Source organism: Anser anser (genome assembly GCF_964211835.1).
Source record: "Anser anser genome assembly, chromosome: 1".
NCBI lineage: Eukaryota > Metazoa > Chordata > Aves > Anseriformes > Anatidae > Anser > Anser anser.
In genome coordinates, this window is record NC_139720.1 from 34644343 (window position 1) to 34671167 (window position 26825).

Genomic DNA, 26825 nt, shown 5'->3' on the forward strand with positions numbered 1-26825 from the left:
GCGGCCCTGACCAGCCTCACCTAGAACATCCACCCACACCCATGATACCAGGAGAGCTATTTAAGCTCAGCCCAAGGTATCTTGCAGTAGTTTAAGCTGTGTTGGATGAGTGCTGATCTATAGGGTAATGTTGGGTTTTGTCTCAGCACATGGGGGATGGCTTGCCTTTTGCTCTGTCACTACAGCCCTGCCTGATAATCATTAGACTCGATCCTAACCCTGATCTACAAAATGACTTCCCAGGTTGATCTCAGACCTGCCTTATTACCACACTATTGCCTTATGACTTGTGTTCCTTGTTGGACCTGGATGTTGTCCCTTGGCCTGCCTTGATTCCTCACTGTGGGATGTGCCCTGGCTGGTGGGTCCCATGTGGCTCCCAGATTTCTACCCTTAGAGAGCAGCCCTGCTTTTGCTGCTTGCTGACAAGTTACCTCAGGTCTCTCTAATCCCTAAGCTGAGCACCATGGAATCTCTTTTCTCACCATGTGTGTCTTGTCCCTATAAACCTCCCTGAGGGGACAAGTATTTCCCTGGACCCAGCCTCCCCACAGTGCTGCTCTACCTGTCCCAGGCTCCTAAATGAGCTCCTGTCCTGCCTAGCCCGCCCAGCCTTGAGGGCTTACAAAAGGCATCTTGGACCTCCTTCTCCCCTCTGGGGTTTGCCACTGATGGCCTGAACATCCCAACCCTGTGCGTTATGCTGCATCCATTTCCAGTTTGCTGTCCCTGCTGTCATTTTCTCCCGGCTGTATCCCATGGGTGCCACACTGTAATTAAATCACTGAGCAGCATGGCCCTTCTGTGCCCAGAAATGCAGGAAGGGGAGCTGCTTTCGGGGTCCTGAGGGTGACAACAGGCCTGCCCGGTCCTGACTACTTCCCCCAGCCCTGCCCATGGCCCTCTCTTGGGCTGTCAGTCCCTGCTGCAGCAGTTCCAGTCTCCAGGCCCCAGCAGCCCTGCCATTAGCCCCACCGGGCTGGGCTGATGGCCTGTTCTCGGCCTGTCCCCAGGGAGGTGCCCGATGGCTGGGGCTGCCCCCCAAACCGCCCTGCTCCTGGCTAGGGTGGTGGGGTGGGCCCTTGCTGTGGGAGTCCTGCTGCCCCCATGGTCAGCCCCCACCAGGCCCAGCTCACCTCCCCCTGGGGAGCTGTCTTGCTTTTGCTACTTCTGACAATCACTCCAATTTCTTTGGAGGAGAAGATTGAGCAATTAAAAAAACCCTTTCAGAGCCCCTCATGAAACCATAGACATTAGGTGTTGTTTACATATAGTATTCTCATGAGAGAGATATCTAATTTTTTCTTGAACAATTGCAACTTCACTGATGCTGCTTTCATTGTAACCCCACACGATTTCCAAACTCTTATTCATCTTTTACCTCCCCCACATGTGATGTTTCACTTTAAGGCTGTTTTTCCTTTTTCCTGAGGTTTTGTTCATCCCTTTGTGTCAGAGGTGCCCTGAGGGTACCTGTAGGCCTGGATGGCCTTGACCAGCCCGTGGTGAATCACATTGGGCCCATTTCCTCTCATCTCTGAATCTATCTCAGTACTCATGCTGTGCTCTGTCAGGTGGAGAATACCTGGTTGCTGCTGCATAGCTGGTAAGGAGCTGTTTGGTGATGCCTGACATAGAAAACTATCTTGTAAATTGTATAAGAAGACTTTTCGCCCCTGTGTTGCTTTTTGGCTCTTTTGGCTCTCTTGGTACAAGATGACCGTAACTGATGATTCAACACAGTCACACAGGTTATGTGATTTCCTTATCCATAGTCCCCTATTAACAGACTAGGGCACACGTTTTAAAAATATAAATGCATATAACAAAGCTGTCACTGTTATTCAGAGCAAACAAGTTACTGACTGAGAACTGAGACCCTAACACAATACTTAAGTTCATAACTGGACAGACAACTCAACCTGCACTAATACCACTGTGTAAGGAAGCAGTTTCACCCTAATTAAGCTCTTAACCCCTGTAACTTCACATGGAATCAAATCAAGAGATGATATGGTGGAAATGTAGTCCTCTAAATTTAGATTGTTCTTCATGGCTAGCCAGAGCAGTTTCCCAATTTCACAATACTGATTTATGCTGGCCAGGTGGTGGTGGGCGGGGGAACAACTCCTTTCAGTTGCAGTGCTAGTTTGTGTTATCTTAAAGCATTTGTTAAACCACAGCTTAGATGTGCAGTTTTTTGACTGACTTAACCTTATCGTTATTTTGACTTTAGCCAAGTTTGTGACAAGTCTGCCATAGTATTTTTTGTAGCCAGATTGGGAAATATGGCCCAGATGGGTGGATTAGAAGGTGGATGAAAAAGCGATTTGTATTTTTTTTCAGCTTAAAGGGTAGCTGCCAATAGCTCTAAGTCAAAGTGGCAACTAGTTACAAATGGCCCCACTCAGGTTGATACCTGGGCCCTCCCGAGGCCCCTTACAACTTAAATGGTTCTGTGTTTCTAATCCTACGGGATGTTAACATCCAGAAAGGCAGCCCCCTTTCCTCTATATGCACATGCTAGGATTTGTTAGACTCATTTTTCAGATAAGAGTTGGTTTAATAGTTACATAGCTTCCCAGTCACGATTACAGATACAAGAGGAAGGGCAAGAAAGGGTGAGCGGAGATAGCAATAGGGACAAGTCTGCCCTTCATGTCAGCAGCTTGAATTTAAGTCTGGCTACTCTGACCAGAACCTCAGCCTACACGGCAGCAAACTGGGTCAGTTACAGAACACAGAGGGAAGTGAAGGTTAGGCTAACACCACAGGTGATTAGAGTCTGCTATGCTGAGTTGCTTCAGTTCACAGGGTGAATGAACACTTCTCAAGTCCTGGTTGGCAACATCTGAGAGGTTTTTAGATCAAAGCTGATACTCTGTATAGCATGTGGAAGTGAGGAAGTTAGCGCAGTTGTCAAATAATTGGTGTCCCTTTTGTTCCCTCTTCCCTTTTGGTAGTAATCTCCAAGAAGCAAATCACAAGCTTACTTAGATTGCCATTTCCCAAATTCCATTCAGTAGAAGTCAAGCAAATGGGTCTCTGTAAGCAGATGGCTAAACCAAAACACAGTTTCTAAAGATAATTTAGACTTGAAGTGCCACCAGGAAATAAAAGTAAGGAGGTTTCTATCCATACTCCATACTGGCAACAAATGGGGAAAACAAAAACAAAAACAAACAAACAAAACCCCTCAATAACAAGAAAAAAAAAAAAACACCACATGTTCATCAGAGACCTACCATTCAATAAGCCAGGAAAAGATCTGACTTCATCACTGAGAAGTTGGGCGCTGCAAACATAATTGTTCTGTACTGATGACTCCAATGAGGACTGGCAGACACTGAGAGCCATAAATACCATGAGTTCATAATATTTCTTGTGGGATGAAACACTGTCTGCTTAAAGAAATTAGCAGGACTGTTCCAAAAACCCCTTCCCAGAGCTCAAAAATCTGACCACACCCTGATTACTGGGACCACACATGAACATGTAGCTCTACTCTCTCAAAACAACAAGACAAAATTACACTCGAATCATCACCAGACCAATACATCTTACTGTCAGACAGGTTTTCTTGTTGGTTTGGTTTTTGTTTGTTTCTGTTTGTTTTATCCCAACATACTGTCTCGGGTAACTGTATTAGGCTGATAACCTTATTTTTCAGCTTGTCCTGGCTTAAGCTGGGGTACAGTTAATTTCTTCACAGTAGACAGTTTGGGCAGGACAAGATGTAAAAAATGTGCTCCACACTGCAGCTGGGGAGAATGGCCCTACCTGGAGTGTCTGGCTGAAAGCAGCAGGGGAGACTTGAAGTCCACCCCTAAGGTTTTGGAGTCAGGGACACAGAGAATTCAAGACCCACTGTATTCCAAGTAAAAAGGAGATATTGGCAGCATATGAAGGGGTTTGAGCTGCTTCAGAAGTGGCTGGTACTGAAGCACAGCTCCTCCTGGCACCCTGACTGCCAGTGCTGGCCTGGATGTTTGTTCAAAGGGAGGGTCCCTGTTACACATCATGCGACTGATGCGACGTGGAGTAAGTGAGTCGCACTCATTATGCAATGGGCTCGAATAAGAAACCCCAGTTGCCCAGGAATCTTGGAAGTGACCATGGACTGGTGAGAAGGCAAAGATTTTCACATAGCATCAGAGGAGGTGACACCAGAGGAGGAGGTGATACATGCTGAAGAGGCCCTATTTTACAGGGTACCAGAAAGTGAGAAGCAATATGCCCTGTTCACTGATGGGTCCTGTTATATTTTGCGAAAACATTGGAGGTAGAAGGCTGTGGTATGGACTCCTACATGACAAGTTGCAGAAACTGGCAAAGGAGGTGAACTGAGACAATTTGTAGAAGTGAAGGCCATCCAGCTTGTTTGAGGTATTGCTGAATGAGAAAAGTGGCCAGTGCTTGATCTCTGTACTGATTCATGGATGATGGCAAATGCCCTGTGGGGGTGGTTACAGCAATGCGAGCAGAGCAACTGGTAGTGCAGAGGCAAACCCATCTGGGCTGCTGCACTGTGGCAAGATATTTCTGCCCAGGTAGAGAACCTGGTTGTAAAAGTACACCATGTAGATGCTCACATGCCCAATAATTGGGCCACTGAATAATGTCAAAACAACCAGCAAGTGGATCAGGCTTCTATGATTGAAGTGGCTCAGGTGGACCTGGACTGGCAACATAAGGGTGAATTATTTGTAGCTCGATGGGCCCATGACACTTCAGGCCATCAAGGCAGAGATGCAACATACAGATGGACTCATGATCGAGGGGTGGACCTGACCATGGACATTATAGCACAGGTTATTTACGATTGTGAAGCATGTGCTGCAATCAAGCAAGCCAGAAAGCTGGCAGACTGATTACATCACACTCCCTCAAACCTGCAACAGCAAATGCCATGTACTTGCAATGGTGGAAGCAACCACTGGATGGCTGGAAACATATCCTGGGCCCCATATCACCACCTGGAACACTATCCTGGGCCTTGAAAAGCAAATCCTATGGTGACATGGCACTCAGAATGAATTGAGTCAGACAATGAGACTCATTTCCGAAACAACCTTATAGACACTTGGGCCAAAGAACATGGTATTGAGTGGGCATATCACATCCCTTATCATGCATCAGTCTCCAGGAAGATCAAGCAATACAATGGCCTGTTAAAGACTACACTGAAGGAAATGGGTGCTGGGACATTCAAACATTGGGATACAATGTAAGTACACTAAGGGATCTGTCAACCGAGCCAGGCCTGCCCATTCAAAACTTTTATGTACTGTAGAAGGTGATAAAGTCCCTGTAGTGCACATAATAATAATAATTAAAAAAATATTCTGGGGAAGACAGTCTGGGCTATCTCTACCTCAGACAAAGGCAAATCCATCTGTGGATTTGCTCCAGGACCAGGATGCACTTGGTGGATAATGGGGAAGGATGGGGAAGTCCTATGTATACCTCAAGGGGATTTGGTGTTGGGTGAGAATAACCAATGATTTGAATTGTATGATGTTAATTGCTATGTAATGCTGTATGTCACCACTACTATGGTTTCTACATGCCATATCAATGGTATCACAGTAAGAATCATCCAGATTAATGATGAATGAATTTTGATGGAACCAAACAAAATGGAATCAGAACTGGCTTCAATATGCAACAATCCAACAGCACACACAATCTCTTCTGCCCTGAAAGACAGTTATGACAACTGGAGTCCAAAGACATGGACTAAATGAACTCTTTGGACATTTGAGAGGGATGGTCCATAGACTAAGAGAATTATATCTGCGTATGTGTATGTATTAAAGGACAGGAAAGGTGGTGATTATTTGGGATATATTGGAAAGTGCGGGACCTGAGCAAGACACAGATGGCATGGAATTAAGGGATGGATGTTGTTCTGGTTTCAGCTGGGATAGAGTAAGTTTTTTTCCTAGTAGGTGGTATGGTACCATCTTTTGGATTTAATAATGTTGATAACACAATGATGTTTTAGTTGTTGCACACAGCCAAGGACTTTTCAGCTTCTCATGCTGCCCTGCCAACTGGAAGGAGACACAGGACAGCTGACCCAAACTGGCCAAAGTCATCATTCCATACCATGTGATGTCAAGCTGAACAGTAAAATTGGGTGGTTGGCTGGGGTGGGGAGGCCTCTGTCAGGGTCAGGCTTGGCATCAGTCAGTGGGTGGTGAGCAACTGCATTGTGCATCACTTGCTTTGTATATTCTTTTATCATTATTATCATTTTCCCTCCCCTTTCTGTCCTATTAAACTGTCTTTATCTCAACCCATGAGTTTTTACTTTTGTTTCCAATCCTATCCCCCATCCCGCTGTGAGTAGGGGGAGAATGAGCAAATGGCTGTGTGGTGCTTAGCTGCCTGCCGGGTTAAACCACAACAGTCTTTAAAAACTTTTTTGTTCTCCCATGTGTCTGTGAACAGTGGGCATGTGCAGAAGCTGGGGAAGGAATGAAGGATATTGCTCTTGTCACCCTGTTCATTTATCATGAATGACTTGAACATATTTGTTCCCTCTGTGTTATGTGTATATCCACTGCCTTGAAATCTCTCAAATATAAGAGTGAAACTCTGTTTATGGGATCAGGAGAAGAAAATAGAAACATTGTCAGGCTCTTTGGCATTGCTTATTATCTCTGATGAACCACACTCAGTATGTTAGACTGTCTGGCATGGGAGAGTTTATCCATTCAGTAAATTTACCATAAGTGCAGCTACATCTGGTGTGTATTGAGTAAACTAGTTCTAATAACAGAAATCTGCATGGAACTGGTGTAAGTTGTACTGGTGCAAATCACAGTTCAGAGCAGCTTTGTCTGGCTCTGCTAGAGGCTGGCAGTGATACAGCTGCTCTGATGGAGAGCAAGCAAAAGCAGAAATTGCAGGAAATCCACAGGGTAGTTAATGTCCTTGCCTGAGACACTGTAAATGACAAGCCTTTTGCAGCAGACACAGAAGACAGCAATGCAGCATTAACGTGTGATGTGGCTTTCCTCAATTTGTTTTTCACATACCTTTTCCATAAAACAGAAAAAGAACTTTCAAATTAACACATTTTCATAAGGTGTGTTTGTTTTATGAGACCCTTTCTTGAGAGAATTTCTTACCCTCCGTCTTTAAAAAAAAAAAAAAATCACTTGAGAAGAGAGGGAAAAATCTCTGTGTCTCAGAGTAAACATTCCCTGCTGGGCTCCTGGCAGGCACTGAGCCCACCCCTTCAGAAAGAAATTGGATCCTGAAGCAAACTAGGTAAAGGAAAAAAAAAAAAAAGCAGCTGTTAAAACATTTGGACTCTTCCCCCAGCCTAGTGCTACAGATGTGATCATTTCAGTTGTTTGGCTTGTGTGCTGGAAGCCTCAGACCCTCTACAAGGGGACGTTAAAGAGGATAAGATGTAACATTCCCATCTTCTTCCTCACCACTGTCCTCTTCATCACTGCCTTCCTTTCCACATTCTTGGAGGACAGTCAGAAGATTTATTGCATGATTTCTTTGGCGGCTGTTAACCAAGTGTGCAGATACAGCTTGGTTTAATTAAGAAATCAGAGTGATTCTTTTATGTAGGTCACATCAGTTTTTGATTCTGAATCTCATAAAGTTTTAACCTTTCTGAAAAGTCAGAAGCGTGTATATGGCTTTTCAAAAAATTACTTTCTTACATGCTTCTAAGTGTTGTTTATGCCAGCAAATGCCATTGCCCCTTTACCAGATAAATAGTCAGAGACCTTTGTCTGAATGTGGCATTTGGTGAAATCTAACTTTTTCCATCAAAGTGCTTTCAGATAGGATTCATACATACGATATGAGCTCCCAATTGTCCAAAACATGGCTACACTGGAAAAGGAGCAATGGATGATTTGAGTTTTCTTTCTTTATCTCACCACTATTCATATCAATTGGAAATGCCTAAAAATAAAATATTCACAACCCATCAGAGAACAGGGGTATGCTGGCTCAGAGACATTGAATTATTTTTTAATTATCTAAATCACTGACTTCACTCAAAGGGAGGAGCCTTTAAGTCTATAATACTTACACATTTATTTCTTTTATTGGTAACCAGACAGCATACAAGTGCATGGACATTGTCTACTGCTTCCAGAACAACACATCTATATGACCACGACAAACACAGTTGCTCAGTGCCTCACTCCCTCATTATATCAGACTGTCAACCACCAGTTTTTTCATGGTTCATCCCTGCCTCTCTTCATTTCTGAAGAAATCATTGTTCCCACACGTGATATTTTAAATCAATTTCTATTCATTTTAGAAAACTTCCTGTTCTTTCTCTGACTCCATATCGACAGAGTTAATGTAGTATTTGACTAATACTCCTTAGAGCACAATTTTAGATATGAAATGAAAAGATCAGTCATTTCTTGAGAGTACAGTGTTTCAGCCTTTAGCCTCAAAGTGCTTCGTGTCCTTGACACAAGTTATTTAAAGAACTTTGTAACCCTCTGAGAAGATTACATCATCTTCAACAACATCTTTATTGCTCAAGGACAATGAGCAAGGTACGACATCTTCACTGCTCAAACACAGGGGATCTCTGTACCAAAGCATAATGCTAAGTTGTGCAGGAACGGTAGCTTTCTCAGGGTTGGCCCAAAGCTTTGAAATGAACTCCTTCAGGGACTTGAGACCATCATAGGCTGCATTCCCTTCTACTCTGTAAGGCCTAAATCCACTAAATCCTTGATTCCTCTAACTTATAAAAGCGTATCAACATTAAATGCTTCATATTAAAACAAAACAATAAAAATCCCAAATATCCCTGTACACAAACACATTCTCTCACACACAAAAATAAATAAATAAAAAACAACAAACCAAACAAAAAAAAAACCACAATACTGAAACAAAGCCTTTACTAAGGTCTGTTTTTCTTTTTTGAGATCGGTGAGAAGACAAAGAATGTGGGACAAGTGTTAGTTACACATATTACTTCTATATTAATAAACAAAAATAGCCAAAGCCTGATGTATGTCTCCAGGTGTGAGTGGCATGGCTGGCATTCCTACAGTTAAACTTCTCCCCACTCCCCTCCTTGCTGCCTTTTGGAGAGCAGCCTGACCTGTGTGATCCGCCAGACTGTGACTGGAAGAGGCTAGGACAGTGCTCAGAGATTAACATTGTTCAAGGGAGCATGCTAACGATTAAACAGATGGGTAGTCACATGCCAAGGCCCTGGATGTATGTAATTTCATTGTGAATATGTAGGCATGGCATAGACTAGGATCCAATGCAGTCTGTTAGAAAATAAGATGCAACAGAAATGAGAAAGGAAAGCAGGAAAAAAAAAAAAAGTGAGTTCAGCAGAGTTTACAGTGTGTTACAGAGACAGGAATTTTTATCTAGGTGTTTAATATCACACTGCAGGCTATACAGTGCTATCTGTATCATCTGAAGGTAGGATGCCAACATAATGAAGCTCTGTTTATGAAAACTTTTTGAAGGAGAGTTGGAAGGAATGTTATTCCTCTACATCTGTCCATGGAAACACTGCAAAAATAGAGTTAAAGGCTGCATGCAAGGTTCCTTTTCTCCTGAGCTCAGCAAAGAAGTGTGCTTTTCTTCACCCTGGATGAGGCATATCCTCTCCTCCCCAAGTCCCAGACTGCCTTCCCACATATTCCCCTTTTTCTAGGCTGGCCCTGGCAGTAAATGCCTGTAAGACTAGGACCACACCAAGCAACAGTTCAAAACTGGATTCACGAGTTGCATTAAAGTTGCGCATTTATCAGATACAGGATTCAGCATGATACCTAACATTAGTTTCTCCGGCTCAGCCAGGAACAGATGATAGCAAACCAATATTATAAAACTGAAAGGTAACAGTAGAATCAATATTAAGTATTCATAAAATAGCATTGCCTCTGGAGCTGATGCAAAAATCATGCCTCAACACAGCTGTTAAAGGGTCCTGGATAGCCCACCAGCATTGAGGGAGAACCTGCCCCATACCTGAAGCTCCAGCAGTGCTCCCTCATGGAAGCGCTCCCTCATGCTAGCCAAACTCGAATATCAAAAATTACCTTTGCCAAACTTTCCCTACCAATGTGTTTCTTAATTCTTTTGTAATGTCTCTATGCCATTAGCATGTCTGCAAAACACAGATACGAATTTACTGGGCAAAATAAGGAAGTCCAAATGTTTTTCTTGCAGTACCAACAGCACATGTATAGGTGTTTTTTAGTCACACGACTATGTTGCCATAAAGCAGCTATACAGTTCCTTCCCCCCCACATTGAGGCCCAGTGTGTCCCCATTCCTCAGGCTGAAGCTGCATTTTCTAAAGGCACCCACAAAGTTTTTCCTCAATTACAAGCAATTAGTTAGTACCTCAGTTTCCTTAACTGAACTTTTGTGTGAGTCAGGACCATGTGAATTCATTATTTCAGAGGGAAACAGGAAAATCTGTCCTTACAAGTACTGAAAATAAAATAACCTCCTCACTGTTTTTTTCTTGAGTCAGTAAATCTGAAAGGCAGTTTTGACTGGAACTTTTATTTTGTATTTTTTTGCTTGAGATTGGGTACTAAGACAGTTGGTTTACAATTTTGTTCCAGAATGTTTCTCTCCCTCCCCCCACATTTCTGCTGGAGTAATCTGTATTTTCCGGCAGCAGTAGTGAAGCTTTGCCCTGGAGCAATCCCATAAATACTTGCAAAAAGCATAATTTTTCACAGTCAGATATTCATGAGGCAAAAACTGGGTAGCTTCATGCAGCAATAGCAAAGTGCTGCAGACAGGCTGTCTAGTGGATTGTGCGCTAGGCTGGGATCCAGGAATGCTTGAATGCTAGTGCTGGCTCTTCCACCAGCTTGCTGTGTGGTCTTGGGCCTGGGCAAGCCGCAGCCTCTGTCTCACAAGTTGCCCATGTATAAAAGGAGGACAATAATATTTGCCTGCTTTGCAGGAGTCAACACTCTTGTGCTAATGTTTTTGCAGGACTCTGAAAAGCTAAAGAGCTGCCAAAGTGTTAAATCTTTCTACCAAGCAAAGCATTTGTCTTTAAATTTAGAATGCAACTTTCTTCAGTGAGAAAAAAACATTTCAGCCACCTGCAAGGTTTTACAGACAGTTAGATATCCAGCGATGTTTTCCATTTATATAAGTCAAATCAGACACGATTCTTTAGAAGACAAAGAAGCTGTTTTGCACATTCTATGCACTTTAGTTGACTTTCTTATCCCCTTACCCTGTGCTCTGTGCTTTATGTTGTACACCAGCCAACTCCTAGATTCCCAGATCCACTACTGAATTTAGACAAGTGCAATCTATTGAACTCATATTGCCTTTTTGTTTCCACATCTGGCATTTATGTAGTCAGTCCTTTTAAGTAGAATTAAACTAGATGACATTACAATGTATGCAAAAGAAAATCAAGATAATCCATGATAAAATTACCAGACAAGGGCAATAATAATTCTATCCTCTTGAGCTATCAAAGCACAAAGCCTTTCAGATGCAGAGGGTGTCTGCTGTCTTGCTGGGAATCCTGCATTTAATGTGTCACAGACTTCATGTCTAGGTTCACTAGATTCACTTCTAGAGAAATTTTTTGCCCAAATTGTATTGACGACACACTGTGGAGCTCTGGGAGAAGAGGAAAGCAAATTCTCAATTTCTTACAGAAAGCACTCTTTTTTTTCTTAGCCCCAAAATACAGCCCCAGGGGCAGATGAAACCATATGTGAACTGAGGTTGAATTTCAAGAGCCATTTTGGTCAACATGACAAATGTTTCAGAAACCATGAGGCAGTTTGCTTAGCTGTTTCTGTTATGTTGTTTTAAAGCACCACTTGTGGTTCAAACACCAGAAGGCAGTAACTAGTGATGAGAAGTCAATGCCCAACAACTTTCAGATAAAGCAGCATCTGCTTCTGTGAATTCTCTCTCTGCTTCATTTCAGTGAAGCCTTTGATGCTCTTAAGACTCTTCTCTGATGCAACTCAACTCAGCAATGCAAAGGAAAAGCCATTTTTTACAGGTTAAGCTTGGCGACCTTGTGAGATGAACTGCCTTACAAAAGGGTCTGGTGAATGCTTTGCAGGAGCTCAGGCAAGCCTTGGGAGCATACAATGGGAATGCGGGACAGCTGGAGGAGTGGAGAATAAGAGAAAAAGTATTGCTATTTTTTTTTTTTTTTAGGGATCAATAAGCCTGTACTTTAGCTCAGCTAGGTATCTAGAGGCTTAACAGGGCTATGACCAGATATGAAGGTATTTTCCAAGCTGCAGCCTGAGTATCAAGCAAGTCAACATTCTTTTCTGATCAACTTAAAGAGTAAGGGTGCAGCTTCATGTTATGTTTTAAGTAATCATCAAATATCGTCCCCACCCCAGGTACAGTTTTACCTGCTGCTTTGGTCAGATGTAGAGTCTGCAGTTTTGATGAACTTTTGAGTTTGGAGGTATCTTGAACAAATAAATCAATGTTTCGATGAGACCAGCTAGTTGAGCCAGCCCATCTTGTAACTGCACAAATATTAAATCCAATGTGAGGGAAAGACAGAAACCCATAGCCTGGGGTCAGAGAAAAGAGGAAAGCCGTGAATTTTTTTTTTTTTTTTTCACAGACACCAGTTAGATCTGATTATGTGTAATCTGAGATTTCAGCAAATCCCAAAGAGAGGCCTATGGCATACAGATAAGAAAAAAATTAAAAAAAAAGATGCTAGTGTTTCATATGAGATTATGACCTTGTGGCAGTCAAGATACTCAGCTAAGAGCTATACTCTGGCTTAAGATCTGAGCCACAAAAGGTAGAATTAAAAATTATACTTAATCTAAATACTAATTGAAACAGATTTGTTTGTTTGGTTTTGGGATGCCTATGTATTTCGATGTCTTGTTTGCTCTTTAGCCTATTTCAGCTAAGCAAATATATGCTTTTATCTTTATGGTATTTAAGTTCTGAATGGTCTCACTGTGACTGGGTAGTGATAAGGTCTTCCATCTCTTGGAAGGAACCATTCCCTAAACCTGAGTGCATTTATCAGTGCCTTCCTCCCCAGATCATTCCACCAGTTCTACCTTGTCTATGAAAACCAGCTGTATATTAGGCTATATCAAAAGATGCATGGCCAGCAGGTCGAAGGAGATGATTCTCTCTCTCTCTGCTCTGCTCTCATGAGGCCCCACCTAGAGCACTGCATTCAGCTCTGGGGCTCCCAATTTAAGAAGGACATGGTCCTGGTCGAGTAAGTCCAGAGGAGTGTCACAAGGATGATCAGAGGGCTGAAGCACCTCTCCTATGAAGAAAGGCTAAGGGAATTGGGAATGTACAGCCTGGGGAAGAGAAGACTCTGAAGAGGCCTTCCAGTACTTAAAGAGGGTCTGCAGAAAAGATGAGGAGGGACTCTTTATCAGGGAGTGCAGTGATAGGACAAGGGAGAGTGGTTCTAAACTAAAAGAGGGTAGATTTAGATTAGATATAAGGAAGAAATTCTTTACTGTGAGGGTGGTGAGGCACTGGAACAGGATGCCCAGAGAAGCTGTGGGTCCCCCATTCCTGGAACTGTTTAAGGCCAGATTGGATGGGTTTTGAGCAACCGGGTTTAGTGGGAAGTGTCCTTGCCCACGGCAGGGGGCTTGGTACTAGGTGATTTTTAAGGTTCCTTCCAACACAAGTTGTTCTATGATTCTATGATAAAAAGACAATACATGGAAAAACATGTCTATGACAACATCCTGCACTGTGAATGAGAAAAAAATAAATGGGTCTGAGTGTATTTTTTGCCACTATTTTTTTTTCATTCTCTAAATTCTTCAATAGTATCTAAAGATCAGTAATACAATTGTCACCAACTGAGAAAACGATAGAAGTAACAGCTACTGTATTCAGGGCCTGTTTCACACATAATGCTTTATCTGTGGCAACAAATAATTCAGGTAATCAGGAAAGGAAGTCAGTCTCACCTTGTAAAAATGTGAGATCTTTGTGTTAATTCCAATACAAAACAGAAATTTCACAATTCAGAAGATTTTGCAGAAATTAACAGTGATTGGTAGAGATGGACACCTGCAGATAATTTCCACCACTCCCTCATCATTCTCCAACAGTTATCATTTGATCTGTCTGTGCTACCTAAGTGTAGGGGTTTCTGTTAAGCAAATTCCAGCGAGACTACCTAGAATTTTTAAAGAATGTTTAAAAAAGGTGCTCAAAAATGATTTCGTGTGTGTGCTCATTCTTGTAGCTTAAACAAGACAGATTTGGTTTGTCCCTTCTGCCAATTATGCCAGTAAAATAATATTGGCCTGGAGATAAAAGAAAGGAAACAGATTTGGGGTATGGGAAGCTGTAGAATGCCCTATCATTTGAGTTACTATTTTGTAACAGAGAAGTTTTCTTAAAAAAAAAAAAAAAATTTTTTTTTTTTACATTTGAAAATATCTTTTCTCTGAGGAAGTTGGATATTTAAATATTCATTAGATCTCTTATCTACATCTCTATGTTCTTTTTCAGCCTTGTCACTGGTCACAAAAGGTCAAAAATGTGTGGCTAAAAATTCAGCTACACATTGTCTACATCTGACATGAGTTGCTATAGCAAAGGGTAATTTTTTTGTTTCTATGTGAATGCTATTGAAAGACCCTAGGGGAATATTGGCAAGAAAGAATATCTTTTCCCAGTGTCCTATAAATAGCTGGAGATTTAGCTAATTCATCAACAAAATCAGAATATTAAGAGTTCAGTGTTCCTTTTTAGGTTTACCCATAGGTGTTATTCAAAACATGAAGATAATTCCATGGAGGCAGAGATGACATGGAAGGCAAGTTCCTGTTTTCTTTTGGGTTTAATTATCTCTGTTATCAAAACAACAAATTTGTTGTTAGAAGGTGAGGCTTTTGACACTGCTGGGGGTCAGCTTAGTAAGAAATGATATAGCTTTCATCTCCAAGAACAGATGTTGTCAAGATAAAAGAAAGATTAAAACATACTTCTCTACATAAAAACTAAATATAAATATATAGACAACATAGAATATTATAACTATGCATAAATTATTATATTGATCAATATTTGTTATTATATAATGTATGTATAATATGTATTTATACACAATTAAATATAAATTATACATAAACATAATGCTATATATGCATCCAATGTTATAAAATATTAACGAACAAAAATTATTTGTTCATACTCCCTTCTTACAGATAATACCCAAGGAAGGTGGCTGTAATGTATCTCCCTGGGGTCTGTCAGTACCATGATATAAATAGTTGCTTAACAGAGCTTTGGATCCATAACTGGTGTCAACAGGTTTACTGCACTCTGAAGCAGATGGCTATATTTGCAAGAGGAACTCCTCTGCCCATCAGCACGGCCAATAAGCAGCCATGCTAGTAGCCTGCTGGGATCTTTAAAACATGTTACGTGTCACATAACCGCAAGCCAGAAAGTGTTCTTGGCTCACTGTCACTAGCATTCGTAGAATCGTAGAATGGTTTAGGTTGGAAAGGACCTTAAAAATCACCTAGCTCCAACCCCCATGCAATAGGCAGGGACACCTCCCACTGGACCAGGTTGCCAAGGGCCCCATCCAACCTGGCTTTGAACACTTCCAGGAATGGGGCATCAACAATTTCTCTGGGCAAGTTGTTCCAGTGTCTCACTACCCTCTGAGTGAAGAATTTCCTCCAAACCTCTAATCTAAATCTCCCCTCTTTTAGTTAAAAACCATTCCCCATTGTCCTGTCATTATCTGCCCAACCAAAAAGTTGTTCTCCATTTTTTTTATAAGCCCCCTTTAAGTATTGCAAAGCTGCAATAAGGTCACCCTTGAGCCTTTTCTTCTTCAGGCTGAACAGCCCCACCTCTCTCAGCCTTTCTTCAAAGGAGAGGTGCTCCAGCCCTCTGATCATCTTTGTGGCTCTCCTCTGGACCTGTTCTAACAGATCAACATTATTCTTGTGCTGGAGAACCTAGACCTGGACACAGTACTCCAAGTGGGTCCAAGGACATAATAGAGGGGCACAGTCACCTCCCTCAACATGCTGGTCACTCCTCTGTCGATGCAGCCCAGGATGCAGTTGGCCTTCTGAGCTGCAAGCATGCACTGCTTGCTTATGTCAAGCTTTTGGTCCACCAGAACTCCCAAGTCCTTCTCTGCAGGGCTATTCTCAGTGAGTTCTCCCAGTCTGTGCTCACGTCTGGTATTGCCCCAACCCAGGTGCAGCACCTTACAGTTGGACTTGTTGAACCTCATTAGGTTAATGTGGGTCCAATTCTCAAGCTTGTCCAAGTCCCTTTGGATGGCATCCCTTCCTTCTGGTTTATCAACTGCACCACTCATCTTGGTGTCATCTGCAAACTTTCTGAGGGTTCACTCCATCCTGTTGCCTATGCCATAATTTTACATTTTAAAAATTCCACACCAAAAGTCCTTACCACTTTCCTCAGAAAAACAACAACAACAAACCAAACCAAACAAACAGAAACAAACAAAACCCCAAAGAACATTCTAAAAGATCATCAAGATCAGGAGACAGTTTCATATATTTGGCCTATATTAGATATTTCTGCATTTTTTAATATGTATTTTCCCTCTTTATTCTCTAAATAGTGATTTCCTTCATTGGTATTTATAGCAATCAGAGATTTTTAGGTCATTCTTGAATTAGGTAGACAGGAAATTGAGGTGGATTTACAGTGTGCTCAACTCTATATTAACCATCCAAACCCATAATAATAGGAACCAACTTCTAACTCCACTTCTGCCCTTTTTATGTTCCAGCTGCACTTGGAAAACTTTAGTAGCACATAGCCATATATATAACCCACTGTGTACAACTATATAGTTGTTATTACTCTTAGCAGATAATCTTGCAAGGAATAAAACTCCTAGGAATTTTTTGTGCTGTCAAAATATACATTCAATATACTATGCATGTATAATAACCTAAGTGGAGGACCTGTATTTAGTACACAACACTACATACATCCTGCACTAAACCACAGTCTCTACTGCAATAATTGAACTTGAGGCTTAGCAAGACAGCTGTACACATGTGGAAGATTTATAAAGGCTTTAGAATGTTAAAATAATAATTTAAAAGCTGTAATGTGAGATGGACTTGGCTAGACTGGAACCTTTTTATTTTGCTGGTACTTTATTCTCAAATTAAAAAAGAGTAGTCTGATTTTTTTTTCTGTTCTTTCCTGTGTAACTGAAGTGAGGTCTATTACAGGAGAAGACAGGGAAAGACGCTGAATCTTTTCACACACATTTTACTGGTCATTGGGCTGGAAAAAAAACAAAACAACAACAAAAAAACCCCACCAACTCACAATAGCCATATGATATGCCTGTTTTGAGTTTGTATGACTCCCTACATTCCGTTACTACTTTTTTTTTCCCTTACCTTCTGGCAGAATAACATTTGCACTCACTGGTTCCTTGTATTTGAAATATCTTTAGAGCAGGGTAATCTCTGGGTTTCTGTTACTTTCAACCTCCTGATATTACATGGACAGTCTGTCACTGAAACTTGCTTTCATCTTTGAAAACCACTAAAATAAACTGCCCCTCTGCTGCGGAGACAGACTGTTTATTTGATGCTGCCTGCCTTTATTATTTTATAAAGCTTTGATTTGCCCATCTCCAGTTCTTTGACTGTCTGTGGGAAGTGTAAGGGTCACATTCAGCAATATTGCAACAGCACAATAACATTAGGAACAGGTAACACCAACAAGTTTTATAGTGACCTACAGGAAAGAGCATTCACCTCTGAGAAGAACAATGGAGGAATAAGGACCTCTGATGAAATGACTTTAAAACAGCCCATTTGAATCATCCATGTAAATCTCATGAGTGGTAAGAACTTTTGTTTTGTCAAACTAAGAAATTCTGATTATTTCCAAAGTAGGGATATTCTTTTGGAAGGTATGTAAACAAAACCTCACTGAAAGTGTGTAATAGCAGTAAGAAATAAGTGTTCATTTGTTTGTTTTATAATTATTATTTCCTAGTCATACTACGATCCCACATTGTTTGTAAGTTTCTTAATAATTTTCTAACTAAATCTTATAATATGAATGTCTATGAAAAGTACATTTCAGGACTATAGTGGTAATTTATTTGATGAAGAAAATACATTTGATGAAACTTAAATTGAGATCTACATTATATTTGTTTCAAAAGGAAATGGATTTCCCTTATGCAATTATGCAAATAAAGAAAAAATCAAGGTAGATCAACACTGTCATATGACTTCAGAGACCAATAGCAGAAGAATTACCTGAAACTCCTGTGAATAGATTAGTGATAAATCTTGGGTTGAGGTCTGTTTAAACAGATGGTTTGCAAGATAGTTTCTAATAACATACATAACATTCACAAAAAACCTAATCAAATAAATTATTACATTGAAACAAATGCAGACTCACTGGAAAATATATCCACTAAAATTACTCAAGAAGTTTCGTCATTAAGTAATGATACAATCTGTTGAAAGAAGACAAAATGATAAAATGATCATAAACTTTTTTTTTTTTTTTCCATTTGAAATGCAAGGAAACTGTCAGGACTGATATATTAGTTTGCTCTTCTAGTGATATATGGGAATCTCTGGCTTACATTCTACTCAGTATAACTGAGCTATTATTTTTTCTAATTGTGATTCATTATGAATGAAGAAATGAGTAGAATACCAACTGAGACTTTCTGACTTACAGACAGTAATTACATGTTCTGAAACAGTTTGAAACTTCTTCAGGGTGACACATAGAACCAGGAGCAGGATGCACATTGACAGGGACTCCCCTCATTTGTCTTGGGTTTTGCTCAAAAAATACCAAAACTTTTCTTTATTTTTAGGTATAGCTTAATATTTTTTAGTATTATCATCAGCCCAACGGATAAGAAACTCAGATTTTGGCCACATCTTTTCACAGAAATACAGGGGGAAATGGACCGAGAGAGCACAAGCATTTCCACCGTCTTGTAAATGACCTTGAATTCCAGTGACTTCTTCTACATCTTGATGTCTTTTAGCACTTAGCAAATTTTCATGAAAACCAGTGTTTTCTGTGTCTGTCATCTGGAGCTATGCTATCTCCTTCAGAAATTGTAGAATTTTGTATGTATCAGGATAAGTATTTTCCAGAGAAATCAGTGAATATTTTGGGTCAATGACTCAGTCAGGTGGCAGAATGGCACTTACAGGTCCTGAAAATCCACTTCAAGATGCACGTCTTAGAAACTTGACATCGTCTTTTATGTTCTTTCTGTGTTCTCTCTTTGTAAACCCCTGGACAAAAAGCACAAGTTTTAATTTAACAAACAATTTCATTATATATATTTTAAATGTATTATTGTTGTTGTTAGCTCTTAAAATATGTTAATTTGTGATTTTTATATCATTTTGCTCTCATTTTCCCATGGTTGCTGCACAATGCATTTCTTTATACAGGTTAGTCTTTTTTATTGCAAACACAGTAGATGACTTATTTTTTTCCCTGAGTTTGTCATAAAGAAATGTTTTTAGAATTCCATGATTTTACTTGTTTGTTAATGAAATGCTGCTTAAGTGTACTTAAATTAGTTTAAATGCACACATTTGTTTATAGCAAAGGAAACTTCAGAGCTCTTCTGTTTTACATCCCTGATGTATCATAGCTAAAAATTCTTTCTTCTTTTTCTTCTTTTTTGTATTTTTTTCCTTTTTCTTTTTCTTTTTCTTTTTCTTTTTCTTTTTCTTTTTTCTTTCTTTTTCTTTTTCTTTTTTCTTTCTTTTTCTTTTTCTTTTTCTTTTTCCTTTTTCTTTTTTTCTTTTTTTATTTTTTTTCTTTTTCTTTCTTGTTCTCCCTTTCCCTTTCCTTTTTTTCTTTCCTTTTCCCTTTTCCATTTCAATTTTAAATGTATTTTATAATATACAATTATAAATGTATTTCTTAATTAAAAGACTTGATTCAAAATAAAGAAATTACACATTCGAGGCAAATTCAAAGGGAAAAAAAAATAGGAAATTGTCCTTAAGATGATCTCTCTGGTTCTTTACTTAGAAAAGGATAATATATGTAGTCCATTTTTGATAACAGTTTAAAATTAAACTGGATAAAATGCAGCAGAATAACACAGAAGAAATCATGTCTGATCACTGCATCAGCAGAAATTACTCATTATATTGGACTTTTTATCTCTAATTTCTACAGTTTTGCTAGGGAATTTATTCTGCAATATGCTTGATATAATAATATAGAGCTCCTTTACTCATGGATGTGAAAAGGATTGGCAAAGAAAATAATAATAATAAATGTTCTTGTGGAAGTCCTGAAGCAATTGAAGAAGATCAGTGCAATATATTCCCACCAAATGTTCACTATCTTTATCCTGATAACAAGTTGCAGAACTGTTTTATTTCTCACTGCTGATGCATTATTTTCTTTTCTCCCATGCTGTGTCACAGCATGCCATCTTGTTTTGCAACATTTGAAGTCATGAGACAAATCTCTAAAACACAAGAAAAATGTATGTAGAATTTTTTTGTTGTTATTGCTTAAGAAGCAACGTACCTCCATTGGTGACCAGGTATCTTGCAGGTGGATTGTCATTCTGAAAACATAAAATTTACATAATTACTGGTTCTAGGATTATATTTGTAAACATTTCAGCTTCTGCCTGCAGAATTTTAAGTATAAGAACAGCTGTCTCAAAAAATTCTGTGATTATCACTGTTAATTAATTTACGTAAACCAGCAAGATAAAACAACCACCACAAATTAATTCCTGTCTCAGAGCTTGCAAACCTATATTGTATGTACTGCAAGGTGATGATGATATACAAAGGTTTGACTGTTGCAGTCATTATACAGTCCTAATTTTGAGCATAAGTAATATTATGTCTCAGACTGAAGAACTGACTTTAATGAGAGCATAACAACCATATTTGCTGAGATCAGTATTTTTACATCAATTCTTCTTAGTCAGAATAGGGCAAGATTTGCATTCCTTTGGGTATCTGGGTGGTTGATAACTGTAACTGTGTTTTTGTTATTTTTAACATTTCCTCCTCCTTCTCTCAGCTCCCCAAGTAATAACAACATATTCATGCACACAAACCCATTCAGCATACAATGGCATTTTTTTTTTTATTTCTAGAAACAAATTCTATACTATCAACTGTATCCTACTTCCCCAGAGAAGGGTTTAGAAGTCTTTGAAAGAAAGCATGCGTCCTAGGAAAGGTTCATTCATGACTGCCAAGAGGAAAATATTCCTGCTTTCTCATATCCTGTACTCTTACCAAGTATCTAGCTGCCAAGCAACAGCATGTAGGAGACATAATGCAATGTGGATGATTTGGAAAGAAAAAAAGTCTTGTAATTAGCATAGATGACCATATTTAGAAATCGGGAAGCACAAGAATGTTGTAGGTTCTGGGATCAGAATATTTTTCTCTGCCTGCTCTAGTATTTAAATAGCATCCAGTCAAAGTCCATTTTTCCCTCTCACAGTCTGGAAACAGGACAGGCTAGTACGAGAAGGATCATATGGAAGACTCCCTGTTGATTTCAATTTGTTTCTTTTCCCAAGTCTTATGTAATTCCAATTGAATCAGCAAGTCCTGCCACAATTAACCTATCTACATATCTATGTGAAATTTAACTCCCCAAAGAAGCAAGTCAAATGAAGCATTTTGTTTTGGTTTACTTTGTTTTTAAATCAGTCAGGTATCTATTAGCAAACACGCTGCATCCAAAAATGGAACAACAGTCTGCCACGCTGAATTGCTATTGTACCTGAGGCACCTCACTGAGTTTCAAAACTCTGGTTTTCTCAGTGCTTTTTAAAATCGCACAAACTTCAACACAGATGTGCATCTTATACCACTCCCTGAAGAAAATATGAGTTCTTTGGTGATAAAACCTGTGAGGTCTGTTCATGCACTTACTCAGTTGCTTGGTGCCAACCTTGTTATTGTTGATTGATATTGACTGCAGGGAAGTTCTCAGCCAGCACAGTCCTATCCCCTCTCAGAAAGGCTGCTGTAGGCATTGCTACCCAGGCAGCACCTACTCTGGGATCTCTGGAGAGTGAAAATGATGTATAAATCTAAGAGAGAATAATTTATAACAATTCACACTCTAAAAAGCATTACAAATGAGTGTAGACAAAGTCTGGGTAAAGACTAAATAGGAAAGAATCAAACAAAGATATATTTTTGTAATGATTTTTTAAATGTTTACCTCTTTCAGAGGTAAAATAGCTCTTAAATTTTTAGGACCCTAGGCTATATCCATAGCTATATGTAAATAGCTAAAGGTTTTAAAATGAAATAAAATGTAGAGCTCCTTGTTGGTTATACTAAATACTAGTTAGGATAGGGCTTCAATAGGTTGCAATAGGATTTAGTGGGTAAAAATATTAATATTACATTTTTTTAATAATTACATTCATCTCTAAGATGTACTGTTGCTTTGTTCATTGCTAGTATGAAATTGATAAAACTGATTCAAACTGATAAAGGAACAGGAGGATCAGAGATAATTAAAAGGAAATAAAGTATTCCTGAGCTTCTGATCTTTATATTATATTAAATAATAATAAGTTCAGCCAGGATAATTGAAAGCGTCACTAACCTCACATGTTTTTGGATGTATCAATTAAAAGTAAAATAAAATGCCTCGTGGAAAATAAAAGCAAATCAGATATCAAAGAAAAAAAGAGAAAAGTTCAATGAAAGACTAAATGTAAGTTCTTGGCAGAAGACGGGAGAAAAGATCTGTCCTTACCCCCACTAAATGAAAAGGGAAATTCTTTTGTATAAACCATCTTCTTGGGAGATAATTATAACCTGTTGAGCTCAAATTTCAAGGACTTATAGTGAATTCTCATCCTGGTTTGGTGAGAGAGATTGTTCTTATCCTCTGCTGAAGAGCTTATTTATGCAATGATAAAACCACATGAGCACAGGTCTCCATCAGCAGGGGTCAAGATACAGGTAAGTAAGTGGACTGATATCTGTTGGGTATGCTTAATGAAGGACAGGAACAAAGTTGAGTATTGCCAAATTGCAAGAAGCTTCTTTCCTTCCTTATTTGCATATATTAGTGCTTTGTTTCCTCCTTTTCTCTATAGAGGTTTCCTTATCTATGCCAAGCATCAGGGTGCTTTGAATGACTGAGTAATTCAGACTGGAAATGACCAAAAGAGGTCATCTCATTCAGATCTCTAGTCAAAGCAGGGCTAACTTCAAAGTCAGGAAAGAGTTCTCTGGGTCCTGCCCAGTCAAGTTTTGAGTTTCTCCAAGGCTAGATATTCCACTGCTTCCCCAGGCACCTAGTCCAGTGCTTGGCCACACCCACAGTGAATTTATAGCTAGTTTGAATTTCCCCTCCTTCAGCTTGTGACCACTGCAGCTTGTCCTTTCACTGTGTACTAATTTGAAAAGTCCATCTCGTCTCCATAAAATCCTTCTGGTGATTGAAGACTGAAATCAGATCAGCTTTCTTTTTTCCAGGCTGAACAAACCCAGCTTCCTCATCCCTTCTTCATATAACATGTACTTCACCCCCCTCATCATTTTGGTGCCTCTGTGACAGGTTCTTGACACTTGGTTGATCTCTCTTGCATGGAGAGGTGAACCTTAACACAATATTTCAGTTGCAGCACCGTAAGTGCCGGGTAGAGAGAAACAACCAGTTCCTTCAACCTGCTGGCTATGAATTTGCTATCGCAGCCCAATATGCAGGAGGCCTTCAGCACTCACAAGCCACACTCATTTTCTGTCAAGTAGATTCTCTGTCACCCTTGCAGTTATCACAGCAGACTTCTGGAGCTGTTACCTATGAACAAGTCTTTCTGTAAAAGTAAAGGGGCTAAAGAAGTATAGGTAACAGTATTCACATGCTTCCTACTAAAAACAGGGGAAAAAGGAGACAACATTTTATTTTCTTGTTGCTTGAAGAACCATTAAAATTAATAAGCTTAACATTCGGATCTTAATTTATAGAAATAAAAGATATGCTTACATTCCTTTATGGAATCAGGTGACTGAAACAAGAAGAGTCTCCAAACCAGAGCACAGACATCTACCAAGATGTGAAATCATTTGTAATTCTGAGCTGTGCTGGTAGATAATAAGTACTTGGAAGAGAAGGAGCAGGAGTGAGAGAGCAGTTGTGGTGAAGTTCAGCTGCCTAGCAAGGTAAAACCAACACAGTCATATAGATGAGTGAAGTCAAAAGAGAAATAGCAGAAAAAAAAAGGAAAGATCCAGTGGTTATATATCCCAGAGTAAGACCTGTATGGAGAGGTTTTGGACTCTTTGTCTTGAGAGAAATTAAAATATAAATAAATAGTGAGAGTAAAACATTTAGAAGGTACTGAAAGGATACTGCTAGCATGGCTTTTTCCAACTGTTAGCCCTTGGTGCTAAATACACCCCTATTTGTATGTTATTGCTATTAATACAATATGACTTTTACAGAAATAAAAAATATTTCTTTTTGTAGTGTAAAGCTTCTCAAGTGTCTAATTTGGTTGAATGGCAAATAGTTTTACAGCCTTACAGATGGCAATCTTCAGGGAGCTTGTACACACCAAAAAAGTACAAATTTAAGTATTGTATAAATACATCACTCTAAGGAACTTGATTTTAATCTAATGGAGTTTGATTATTTTAATACCCTTCAAATGGCAGTCTGAAATTGATCTATGTGGTTAATACAGATTGGTTAAAATTTATAAAGTGTATACATAGAAAATGAGAATACTGAACCAAAGCCCAAATGCCCCTTCTCTATATTCCCTCTCCTTTCCATAATATACCATGCTGCAGGAATGAAGGAAGTATGAGATTGTTTAAAGTTTTCATAGAATTAAAATATTTCAGTTATAATTTCTTCCCTTCCCAGCATGCCCTCTCCATTCCCAGAAGGGCCCTGTTTATGTCACATACATATACGTTTATGTCACATACATATACGTGTCTGTAAGTAAAATATCTTTGTTCTGAGAATGCACCCAGTAAAGAATAAAGCTTTGTTTAACAGTATTATGAACACACAGTGTTATGACTTCAAATTATGGACTCAAGCTGAAGGTATATTGCAGGGCAATTTTAAAAAGAAATTTAAAAACAATTACAGCCTATTTTGTACCATTTCATCAACTATTTAAAAGTTTTTTTTTTCCCTTCTAGGAGTAGTTTGGGAAAAGGGTGTCTCTCCAGATCTGACAGAGTTCAGCTTTACTGAATGTATCACATACACCCAATTTCATTTTGTGAACACAACAGAAACAAATGATGTAAGAGATGGCTGAGTAACTCCTTATGTGTCATATGTATGATGTATGTATGCCCACTATCCTCTTTCTTCTACATTGCAAATTAAAGGATGGGCAGCAGTGGAAAACACTGTGCCAACACACACGTATGCACATGTGTGCAGAAGACACGCTGCACTCCATAGGCACTAAGGCTGTGCCTGTGCTAAGCAACACTGCATTCTTCATCTGTGTGAGAAGGCATCTCTGTCTCAGGCAGTATAGAAGCACAGGGCTTGCTTTCATAGCCACGTGGGAAGGGGTCCCACCCTTCTGGTAAATGCAGAGGGAGAGAGAACACCTATTCACTGATACTCTGAAAGGCAGACAGGCTTTAGTCCCTGCCTTGTGCCTGCTCCCTCATCACATAAAAAAGGCATGCTGGTGCAAGCCCTGGACAAGTAGCTCAGGGCTGCGTATGCACTGCTAACTGCTCTTGTCCCTCACCTCCTTCATGGAAAGTTTCTGTGTTGGGGAACATGACCCCAGCCATTCTGCACATCTCATGCGTAAGGGAAAACATGCAGAATTCCTTTATTCCACTGTATGGGAAGAAGCAGGATCAGCTCCAACAATAAGATACAGTTTCAACAGAAAGAGAGTTTGTTCATGCCCTGTTTTGTGGGTGCTCTGAAAGGGGACAGGCAAGGTAGTGCCCAGGGTAGATATTTAAATTGAGCCCCAGAAGATAGAAGTCAGCTATATTTTATACAGCTTTTCAGACCAGAGTGCCTACCCATTTGTGTACAGTCACCTGGGTGGGCATACGGTTGTAGCAGAAATTTAAGGTGCCTCATTTCAGATAAACAGGAATAAAGATTTATCCAGCTCTACACAGTCCCTCTGCCTTCTGGTCTGATACTCCGGTTGTTGAGGCAGAGGTATCAAACACACCTGGTGTGATACTCACCACACAAATCCCACTGACTGCACAGGCTGGTATGCTCCAGCCACACTAGCTGATGATCTTGACATCCTTTCCTTTTCCGTACCGCCTCTCTGGCACATGCACACATTCTTGCTGCAGACACAGGACCACCCAGCCAGGACTGGTACACTGATTCCAGTGTATCAGTATTTGAGGCACTGAGGTCCACAGCAGAAGTATTTCCAGACAGACAGCTTAGTACAGAATCTGAGACATTGCCTTCAAGAGTAAGCAGAGGAAATATTGAAGTATCAGCTGGCTCATATACAGCATGCTCTTTAAATTGAGCTTGGTGGCATAAGCAATATTCTGTGTTTTTAATCCCAAATAGAAAAAGATTACAATGAACTAGATGTTAATATCCTAGTGGCAAATGTTAATGCATTATGTTATACTGGATGGTGATATTTTATTTTATACATCCATAAAACATGAAACTGCCACCATCCCGCAGTATGTTCTGGATGTGTTCCTTGGGATTTTGAGTTCTCTTTTTTCCCTGCTCAGTATGAAATTGTTAATGAAAATGATGGAAGAGGAAACACCTGACAAGTATTAGACAAACTGTTTATC

The 26825-nt window shown here is 39.7% G+C and overlaps 1 long non-coding RNA gene across 6 annotated transcripts in view; it reads right to left on the minus strand.

The window, feature by feature from the left end:
* Nucleotides 1–3300: 3300 nt before the first annotated feature.
* The window catches only part of LOC310885951, a 37014-nt gene continuing 13489 nt past the window's right edge, over nucleotides 3301–26825 (minus strand). For 4 of the 6 annotated variants that reach the window (XR_014575039.1, XR_014575040.1, XR_014575041.1 and 1 more), the window contains 2 exons: nucleotides 20569–20608; nucleotides 3301–19304 (listed from right to left, as the gene is read on the minus strand). This is a non-coding gene — a long non-coding RNA (uncharacterized lncRNA). The other 2 variants (XR_014575038.1, XR_014575043.1) reach the window with 2 other exon arrangements.